This window comes from Pimephales promelas, chromosome 3, assembly GCF_988280905.1.
Source record: "Pimephales promelas chromosome 3, fPimPro1.hap1.1, whole genome shotgun sequence".
NCBI lineage: Eukaryota > Metazoa > Chordata > Actinopteri > Cypriniformes > Leuciscidae > Pimephales > Pimephales promelas.
In genome coordinates this window covers 7,754,042-7,764,409 of record NC_142771.1, presented here as the reverse complement: position 1 = coordinate 7,764,409, position 10,368 = coordinate 7,754,042, and the positions used below count along the sequence as shown (strand labels likewise).

The 10,368-nt window shown below is 39.3% G+C and overlaps 1 long non-coding RNA gene across 1 annotated transcript; it reads right to left on the bottom strand.

The window, feature by feature from the left end:
- Nucleotides 1-3,318: 3,318 nt before the first annotated feature.
- On the bottom strand, nt 3,319-4,611 carry LOC148981943 (uncharacterized). Its single transcript, XR_016155344.1, has 3 exons — nt 4,498-4,611; nt 3,733-3,824; nt 3,319-3,646 (listed from the first exon to the last, which is right to left on the bottom strand). It is a non-coding gene; the product is annotated as an uncharacterized LOC148981943 (long non-coding RNA).
- Between the last annotated feature and the right edge of the window lie 5,757 nt (nt 4,612-10,368).

Here is a 10,368-nt window from a genome sequence, read left to right as displayed (position 1 = left end):
TCAAAACTCTGGATTATGATAGAGGGCCGCGAGACTTTGACCTGAGCGCAAAAATGGAGGCTCTAGACCCTTCCAGAGCTGAGATATCGAAACTCAAAATTTCGACCCGAAAAAAAAACGATAGTGTTACCCCTTACGTTTTTTTCCGTTTTCGGGCGAAAAATCAAGTTTCTCCAATCTTCTCAAAACTCTGGATTATGATAGAGGGCCGCGAGACTTTGACCTGAGCGCAAAAATGGAGGCTCTAGACCCTTCCAGAGCTGAGATATCGAAACTCAAAATTTCGACCCGAAAAAAAACCGACAGTGTTACCCCTTACGTTTTTTTTCGTTTTCCGGCGAAAAATCAAGTTTCTCCAATCTTAAAACTCTGGATTATGATAGAGGGCCGCAAGACTTTGACCTGAGCGCAAAATGGAGGCTCTAGACCCTTCCAGAGCTGAGATATCGAAACTCAAAATTTCGACCCGAAAAAAAAAACCACAGTGTTACTTACCCCTTACGTTTTTTTTTCGTTTTCGGGCGAAAAATCAAGTTTCTCCAATCTTCTCAAAACTCTGGATTATGATAGAGGGCCGCGAGACTTTGACCTGAGCGCAAAAATGGAGGCTCTAGACCCTTCCAGAGCTGAGATATCGAAACTCAAAATTTCGACCCGAAAAAAAAACGACAGTGTTACCCCTTACGTTTTTTTCCGTTTTCGGGCGAAAAATCAAGTTTCTCCAATCTTCTCAAAACTCTGGATTATGATAGAGGGCCGCGAGACTTTGACCTGAGCGCAAAAATGGAGGCTCTAGACCCTTCCAGAGCTGAGATACCGAAACTCAAAATTTCGACCCGAAAAAAAAACGACAGTGTTACCCCTTACGTTTTTTTTCGTTTTCGGGCGAAAAATCAAGTTTCTCCAATCTTCTCAAAACTCTGGATTATGATAGAGGGCCGCGAGACTTTGACCTGAGCGCAAAAATGGAGGCTCTAGACCCTTCCAGAGCTGAGATATCGAAACTCAAAATTTCGACCCGAAAAAAAAACGACAGTGTAACCCCTTACGTTTTTTTCCGTTTTCGGGCGAAAAATCAAGTTTCTCCAGTCTTCTCAAAACTCTGGATTATGATAGAGGGCCGCGAGACTTTGACCTGAGCGCAAAAATGGAGGCTCTAGACCCTTCCAGAGCTGAGATATCGAAACTCAAAATTTCGACCCGAAAAAAAAACGACAGTGTTACCCCTTACGTTTTTTTTCGTTTTCGGGCGAAAAATCAAGTTTCTCCAATCTTCTCAAAACTCTGGATTATGATAGAGGGTCGCGAGACTTGGACCTGAGCGCAAAAATGGAGGCTCTAGACCCTTCCAGAGCTGAGATATCGAAACTCAAAATTTCGACCCGAAAAAAAAACGACAGTGTTACCCCTTACGTTTTTTTTTGTTTTCGGGCGAAAAATCAAGTTTCTCCAATCTTCTCAAAACTCTGGATTATGATAGAGGGCCGCGAGACTTTGACCTGAGCGCAAAAATGGAGGCTCTAGACCCTTCCAGAGCTGAGATATCGAAACTCAAAATTTCGACCCGAAAAAAAAACGACAGTGTTACCCCTTACGTTTTTTTTCGTTTTCGGGCGAAAATCAAGTTTCTCCAATCTTCTCAAAACTCTGGATTATGATAGAGGGCCGCGAGACTTTGACTTGAGCGCAAAAATGGAGGCTCTATACCCTTCCAGAGCTGAGATATCGAAACTCAAAATTTCGACCCGGAAAAAAAACGACAGTGTTACCCCTTACGTTTTTTTTTGTTTTTGGGCGAAAAATCAAGTTTCTCCAATCTTCTCAAAACTCTGGATTATGATAGAGGGCCGCGAGACTTTGACCTGAGCGCAAAAATGGAGGCTCTAGACCCTTCCAGAGCTGAGATATCGAAACTCAAAATTTCGACCCGAAAAAAAAAACGACAGTGTTACCCCTTAAGTTTTTTTTCGTTTTCGCGCAAAAAATTAAGTTTCTTCAATCTTCCCAAAACTCTGGATTCTGATAGAGGGCCATGAGACTTAGACCTGAGTGCAAAAATGGAGGCTCTAGACCCTTCCAGAGCTGAGATATTGAGATCCCACGTAGCGTTTATGCCATTATTATCTGAATATCTCAGTTCTGGAAGGGTCTAGAGCCTCCATTTTTACACTCAGGTCTAAGTCTCATGACCCTTTATCAGAATCCAGAGTACTTTATAGCCAAATCTCGTTGAGTATGAATGCCAACCGGACATCTGCCATGTTGACGTTATCATGTGACCTACTACGCGTTATCACAAGCGCAACACCTTAATATATGAACGATACGTTTAATTCATACGTTCATCTATAAATATCTTGATATTGATGAAACTTGCTCATTTTGTTGTGGTATTGTTGAAGAAACAGCTGCCCATTTATTTTGTGAATACATTTACGGTTGATTTAAGTTGTTATATTTTAAACTCTACTAATGACCAACAGTGTTATTCTTATAACGATATTTTTTATTAAGAAACTCCAAAATCATCATCTCTTGATTATGTTGTTAATTTCTTTTTTTTTATACCCAAAAAGTTTCTCCTTTAGGTTTTCCTCTTTTTCCTTCATGAATTTACCTCGTTTCATCCCTCAGACATATAACAACTTCTTTTAATGTATTATGACGAACTATAATGAAGATATTTAGCCTTTTTTATTGTTCTTGTGTATAAATATAATTTTATGTCATATTATGATGTACACAAACCAATGATCTTTATATTTTCTGTTTTGCATTATGATTGTTACATAAACTATAGTATCTTTCCATGATCTTGCATGTAATAAGTTTAAGCGACAGGTGCACTAACACTTCATAACATCAGTGACTCGACAGCACAACCTAGAACAGTTTTCCTCTGCGTTTGTAATGTCTGCACAAAGGAGACGGACAGCTGCTCGAAGACCTCTTTTGGAGAAAACTGTTGATTTTATACTCAAAAAAATTAATATTACCTCAGAATGAATTGCATTGTTAGCCCACCCCAAAACTTAATCAAAATAATAATATTAAATGTTGACCAATACTGAATTAGATAACTTTTTATATACTAAAAATATAATTTTATAAAACAAGCTAAATGTAATTTGTTTTGTCATATGACAGTTATGCATGAATTCATTTATATTGCTAAATGCAGTGAAACATCTAAATCGTCAGTCAATCGATGAATTAATGCATACATTAATTAAATTTTATATGCTGACAACAATTAGAAACATGAATAAATTAGTAAAATAACAAATAAAAGTAACCATCACAATAAACAAATGCATATACAAGTCAACAACACATGAAACAAAGCTTTACTCAAACTACAAGCATGTATTTACAGCCACTGAACACCATATCCTACTGCCGACTCAACACAGCGGTTCCCATTCTGCAGCTTTATTCTGATGAATTCACCAGAGGGGACTGTGCCTTCGTGCTGGAGCTTGTTGCTGCGCTTCACAATCTGAGGCAATAAGGGCAGGTGGAGCGATAGAGGGTCTTGTAAGGGCAGGTGGAGTGATGGAGGGACTCATCCATGGCACCACTTCCAGGATTCAGCTCTGGGCTCCTCATCCTCAGTGCTCACACCAGTCTGCAGACTTTTCAGATCCTACAAAAATGCTCACAAACATTACACAAAAGCAGTCATTTTAACAGCACAATGTCATTTGATTTATCTATTAAAAATAGCCTTACTTTATATTTGAGTTAAATCCCTGAAACCTTTTTTTCCCCCAACAAATGCTGCCATCATCTTTCCTTGCAGGTCCTGCTCCTCCACAAAAGCTCTGCAGCAAAATGCAGAAATCATGACTCAGAAAGGTGTTGTTGTAATTTCTCAGTTTGAAGTTACAATCATTCAAATAAACTACAACTTAACATTCAATAGATTTTGTCATCCATTTCTGTAGTATTCAGTAGTATGAATAGGTTTTGGCACCCATGCTAAAGTTGCCTAAAAAGAGGAATAAAAATCTTTTGGATATTGATCTTAATGCCTTAATTAGAAAAATGAGGAAAACTCCAACCTTTAAGGACACAAATTTTCTTTGTGAATGAATAATGCATCCTAAATTAAATAAATGTTTTTCCTTAAAATACAGGGTGCATAAGTCAGGGCATCCCTATGTTAAATTCCCATAGAGTCAGGCAGATTTTTATTTTTAAAAGCCAGTTATTTCATGAATCCAGGATAATATGCATCCTGATAAAGTTCCCTTGGCCTTTGGAATTAAAATATCCCCACATCATCACACACCTTCCACCACACCTAGAGATTGGCATGGGGTACTTTCCATAAGATCATCTTTCAATGCAAATCAAACCAGCTATTAGGCTAACCGAAGTAAAACCATGTCAATCTCTAGGTGTGGATCAATATCCAAAAGATGATTTTTTTTATTCCTCTTTTTAGGCAACTTTAGCATGGGTGCCAAAACTTATTCATACCACTGTACTCACTCAGAGCCATTGATGACAGCATTCAGCATCATGAGCCTCTCTCCACCGGATAAACACGCGTGTTCTTCTGTCCCTGTAACACAGAAAAGATTCGCATTATGAGCTCAACACTGCATTTATGCTGAGGTTGATGTGTTAACTCACTTTTAATCCAACTTAAATGTTCTTCAATATATCAACACTAATAAGGGACAAATTAACTATATATCATGTTTAGTTACTTTATAGAAGTGTTTATTTACAGCACATATTTGTCTAATGTAAGCAGTGTTGACAACAGTGAATTATCCTACATAATAGCACACACATGTATTTTTCATGTTGGGATGTGCTCACCTGCAATACTTATACAATATTTTCCTTCCTGATGTAAACAGACATTTTAAAAAAGCATATTTAAGATGTATGGTTAGGTAAATCCACTTAGGAAAAGTAACTTTATGGTTACTGGAGCTCCCCTGGTTAGCTATACATAATAAAACATGTGTTTACAGCAAAATCACAACTATACTATACTGTCTAACTACTTTAGACCTTCAACTTACTCTAAAGTAGTTTAACACATCCGATTTAAACACAATGGAACCATGTTTACTCACATTTCAAAACCCCGCGTCGCTGATCTCCACGATGTTGATACTGACGAATCCTCTCACGTGGCCTCCTCGGATAGATCGATGAGTATCATGAGTACCCATCGGACAGCACTCAAAAATCTGGGCGGAAGCAGTAAGCGATCCGAGAACTTCTCACCTACTCTTTTATGAAAACGAACATACTGCTTCCTTCACGTACTGTTTTCGCCTACTATATAGTAGGAAAGTAGGCATATTGGAACGCACTTAAGTCCGAATCTCACGACAATTACTACGTCACCCAGGTAATTCTCGCCTACTCTTTTGGATTCATTCATACTTTTTTGCTCGCCTACTCTTTTTTCCATACTAAATAGGCAGTGGTTCAATCCTCGGTTCCACCTGACCAAGTGTCGAGGTGTCCATGAGCAAGACACCTAACCCCAGCTGCTCCCGACGAGCTGGATGGCGCCTTGCATGGCTGACACCGCCGTCGGTGTGTGAATGAGTGTGTGAATGGGTGAATGTGAGGCTAATGTAAAGCGCTTTGGTGGCCATTAGGTCTATGAAGGCGCTATATAAATGCAGTCCATTTACGATTTACCATTTAGTAGGGAAATATGCGGTTTGGAACGCAGCAATGGAGATCCCACGTAGCATTTATGCCATTATAAATATCTCAATATCTCAGCTCTGGAAGGGTCTAGAGCCTCCATTTTTGCACTCAGGTCTAAGTCTCATGGCCCTCTATCAGAATCCAGAGTTTCAAGAAGATCAGAGAAACTCAAAATTTCGACCCCAGAGAAACCCAAAATTTCGAGGGTTGAGATATTGAGATATTTATAATGGCAAAAATGCTATGTGGGATCATAATGGCATAAATGCTACATGGGATCTTAATATCTCAGCTCTGGAAGGGTCTAGAGCCTCCATTTTTGCACTCAGCCCTAAGTCCCATGGCCATTTATCAGAATCCAGAGTTTCAAGAAGATTGGAAAAACAAATTGTTTCGCACCAAAAAAAAAAAAAAAATGACAGGGGTAACACTGTCGTTTTGTTTTTTTTGGGGTCGAAATTTTGAGTTTCTCTGATCTTCTTGAAACTCTGGATTCTGATAGAGGGCCATGGGACTTAGACCTGAGTGCAAAAATGGAGGCTCTAGACCCTTCCAGAGCTAAGATATTGAGATCCCAAAATTTCGACCCCAAAAAAAACGACAGTGTTACCCCTTTCGTTTTTTTCGTTTTCGGGCGAAAAATCAAGTTTCTCCAATCTTCTCAAAACTCTGGATTATATAGAGGGCCGCGAGACTTTGACCTGAGCGCAAACATGGAGGCTCTAGACCCTTCAAGAGCTGAGATATCGAAACTCAAAATTTCGACCCGAAAAAAAACCGACAGTGTTACCCCTTACGTTTTTTTTTTCGTTTTCGGGCGAAAAATCAAGTTTCTCCAATCTTCTCAAAACTCTGGATTATGACAGAGGGCCGCGAGACTTTGACCTGAGCGCAAAAATTGAGGCTCTAGACCCTTCCAAAGCTGAGATATCGAAACTCAAAATTTCGACCCGAAAAAAAAACGACAGTGTTACCCCTTACGTTTTTTTTCGTTTTCGGGCGAAAAATCAAGTTTCTCCAATCTTCTCAAAACTCTGGATTATGATAGAGGGCCGCGAGACTTTGACCTGAGCGCAAAAATGGAGGCTCTAGACCCTTCCAGAGCTGAGATATCGAAACTCAAAATTTCGACCCGAAAAAAAAAAGACAGTGTTACCCCTTTCGTTTTTTTTCGTTTTCGGGCGAAAAATTAAGTTTCTCCAACCTTCTCAAAACTCTGGATTCTGATAGAGGGCCACGAGACTTTGACCTGAGTGCAAAAATGGAGGCTCTAGACCCTTCCAGAGCTGAGATATCGAAATTCAAAATTTCGAACCCCCCCAAAAAACGACAGTGTTACCCCTTTCTTTTTTTTTCGTTTTCGGACGAAAAATTAAGTTTCTCCAATCTTCTCAAAACTCTGGATTCTGATAGAGCGCCACGAGACTTTGACCTGAGTGCAAAAATGGAGGCTCTAGACCCTTCCAGAGCTGAGATATCGAAATTCAAAATTTCGACCCAAAAAAAAAACGACAGTGTTACCCCTTTCGTTTTTTTTCGTTTTCGGGCAAAAAATTAAGTTTCTCCAATCTTCTCAAAACTCTGGACTCTGATAGAGGGCCACAAAACTTTGACCTGAGTGCAAAAATGGAGGCTCTAGACCCTTCCAGAGCTGAGATATCGAAATTCAAAATTTCGACCCGAAAAAAAAAACCACAGTGTTACCCCTTACGTTTTTTTTTTCGTTTTCGGGCGAAAAATTAAGTTTCTCCAATCTTCTCAAAACTCTGGATTCTGATAGGGGGCCACGAGACGTTGACCTGAGTGCAAAAATGGAGGCTCTAGACCCTTCCAGAGCTGAGATATCGAAATTCAAAATTTCGACCCAAAAAAAATGACAGTGTTACCCCTTTCGTTTTTTTTCGTTTTCGGGTGAAAAATTACGTTTCTCCAATCTTCTCAAAACTCTGGATTCTGATAGAGGGCCACGAAACTTTGACCTGAGTGCAAAAATGGAGGATCTAGACCCTTCCAGAGCTGAGATATCAAAATTCAAAATTTCGACCCGAAAAAAAAACGACAGCGTTACCCCTTTCGTTTTTTTTTTTCATTTTCGGGCGAAAAATTAAGTTTCTCCAATCTTCTCAAAACTCTGGATTCTGATAGAGGGCCACAAAACTTTGACCTGAGTGCAAAAATGGAGGATCTAGACCCTTCCAGAGCTGAGATATCAAAATTCAAAATTTCGACCCGAAAAAAAAAAAGACAGTGTTACCCCTTTCGTTTTTTTTTTTCATTTTCGGGGGAAAAATTAAGTTTCTCCAATCTTCTGAAAACTCTGGATTCTGATAGAGGGCCACGAGACTTTGACCTGAGTACAAAAATGGAGGCTCTAGACCCTTCCAGAGCTGAGATATCGAAATTCAAAATTTCGACCCCAAAAAAAAAAACGACAGTGTTACCCCTTACGTTTTTTTTTTTCGGGTGAAAAATTAAGTTTACCCAGTTTTCTCAAAACTCTGGATTCTGATAGAGGGCCATGAGACTTAGACCTGAGTGCAAAAATGGAGGCTCTAGACCCTTCCAGAGCTGAGATATCGAAACTCAAAATTTCGACCAGAAAAAAAAAAAAAAACACAGTGTTACCCCTTACGTTTTTTTTTTTTTGGGGGGGGGGGGGGGAGGGGTCGAAAAATTAAGTTTCCCAGTCTTCTCAAAACTCTGGATTCTGATAGAGGGACATGAGACTTAGACCTGAGTGCAAAAATGGAGGCTCTAGACCCTTCCAGAGCTGAGATATCGAAACTCAAAATTTCGACCAGAAAAAAAACAAAAAAACGACAGTGTTACCCCTTACGTGTTTTTTTTTTTTTGGGTGAAAAATTAAGTATCCTCAATCTTCTCAAAACTCTGGATTCTGATAGAGGGCCATGAGACTTAGACCTGAGTGCAAAAATGGAGGCTCTAGACCCATCCAGAGCTGAGATATCGAAACTCAAAATTTCGACCAGAAAAAAAAAAAACGACAGTGTTACCCCTTTCGTTTTTTTTTTGGGTGAAAAATTAAGTATCCTCAATCTTCTCAAAACTCTGGATTCTGATAGAGGGCCATGAGACTTAGACCTGAGTGCAACAATGGAGTCTCTAGACCCTTCCAGAGCTGAGATATCGAAACTCAAAATTTCGACCAGAAAAAAAAAAACACAGTGTTACCCCTTACGGTTTTTTTTTTGGGTGAAAAATTAAGTATCTCCAATCTTCTCAAAACTCTGGATTCTGATAGAGGGCCATGAGACTTAGACCTGAGTGCAAAAATGGAGGCTCTAGACCCTTCCAGAGCTGAGATATCGAAACTCAAAATTTCGACCAGAAAAAAAAACGACAGTGTTACCCCTTACGTTTTTGGGGGGGGGGCGAAAAATTAAGTTTCCCCAATCTTCTCAAAACTCTGGATTCTGATAGAGGGCCATGAGACTTTGACCTGAGTGCAAAAATGGAGGCTCTAGACCCTTCCAGAGCTGAGATATCGAAACTCAAAATTTCGACCAGAAAAAAACCCCACAGTGTTACCCCTTACTTTTTTTTTGGGGGGGGGGGGAGGGGGGTGAAAAATTAAGTTTCCCCAATCTTCTCAAAACTTTGGATTCTGATAGAGGGCCATGAGACTTAGACCTGAGTGCAAAAATGGAGGCTCTAGACCCTTCCAGAGCTGAGATATCGAAACTCAAATTTTCAACCAGAAAAAAAAAAAAAAACGACATTGATACCCCTTTCGGTTTTTTTCGGGCGAAAAATTAAGTATCCTCAATCTTCTCAAAACTCTGGATTCTGATAGAGGGCCATGAGACTTAGACCTGAGTGCAAAAATGGAGGCTCTAGACCCTTCCAGAGCTGAGATATCGAAACTCAAAATTTCGACCAGAAAAAAAAAACGACAGTGTTACCCCTTACGTTTTTTTTGGGGGCGAAAAATTAAGTTTCCCCAATCTTCTCAAAACTCTGGATTCTGATAGAGGGCCATGAGACTTAGACCAGAGTGCAAAAATGGAGGCTCTAGACCCTTCCAGAGCTGAGATATCGAAACTCAAAATTTCGACCATAAAAAAAAAAACGACAGTGTTACTTACCCCTTACGTTTTTTTTCGTTTTCGGGTGAAAAATTAAGTATTCCCAATCTTCTCAAAACTCTGGATTCTGATAGAGGGCCATGAGACTTAGACCTGACTGCAAAAATGGAGGCTCTAGACCCTTCCAGACTTGAGATATGGACATCCCACGTAGCATTTATGCCATTATAAATATCTCAATATCTCAGCTCTGGAAGGATCTAGAGCCTCCATTTTTGCACTCAGGTCTAAGTCCCATGGCCCTCTATCAGAATCCAGAGTTTCAAGAAGTTTGGAGAAACTTATTTTTTCGACCCCAAAAAAAAAAAAAAAACGTCAGGGGTAACACTGTCGTTTTTTTTTTTTGGGGTCGAAATTTTGAGTTTCTCTGATCTTCTTGAAATTCTTGAAACTCGTTAATTCAGAAAAACAGAGCAAAAACTTTTTTCTCATGAAAAATTAACTCATTAATTAAGAAAAACAGAGCAAAAACTTTTTTCTAATGAAAAATGAACTCATTAATTCAGAAAAACAGAGCAAAAACTTTTTTCTCATGAAAAATGAACTCATTAATTCAGAAAAACAGCAAAAAAAA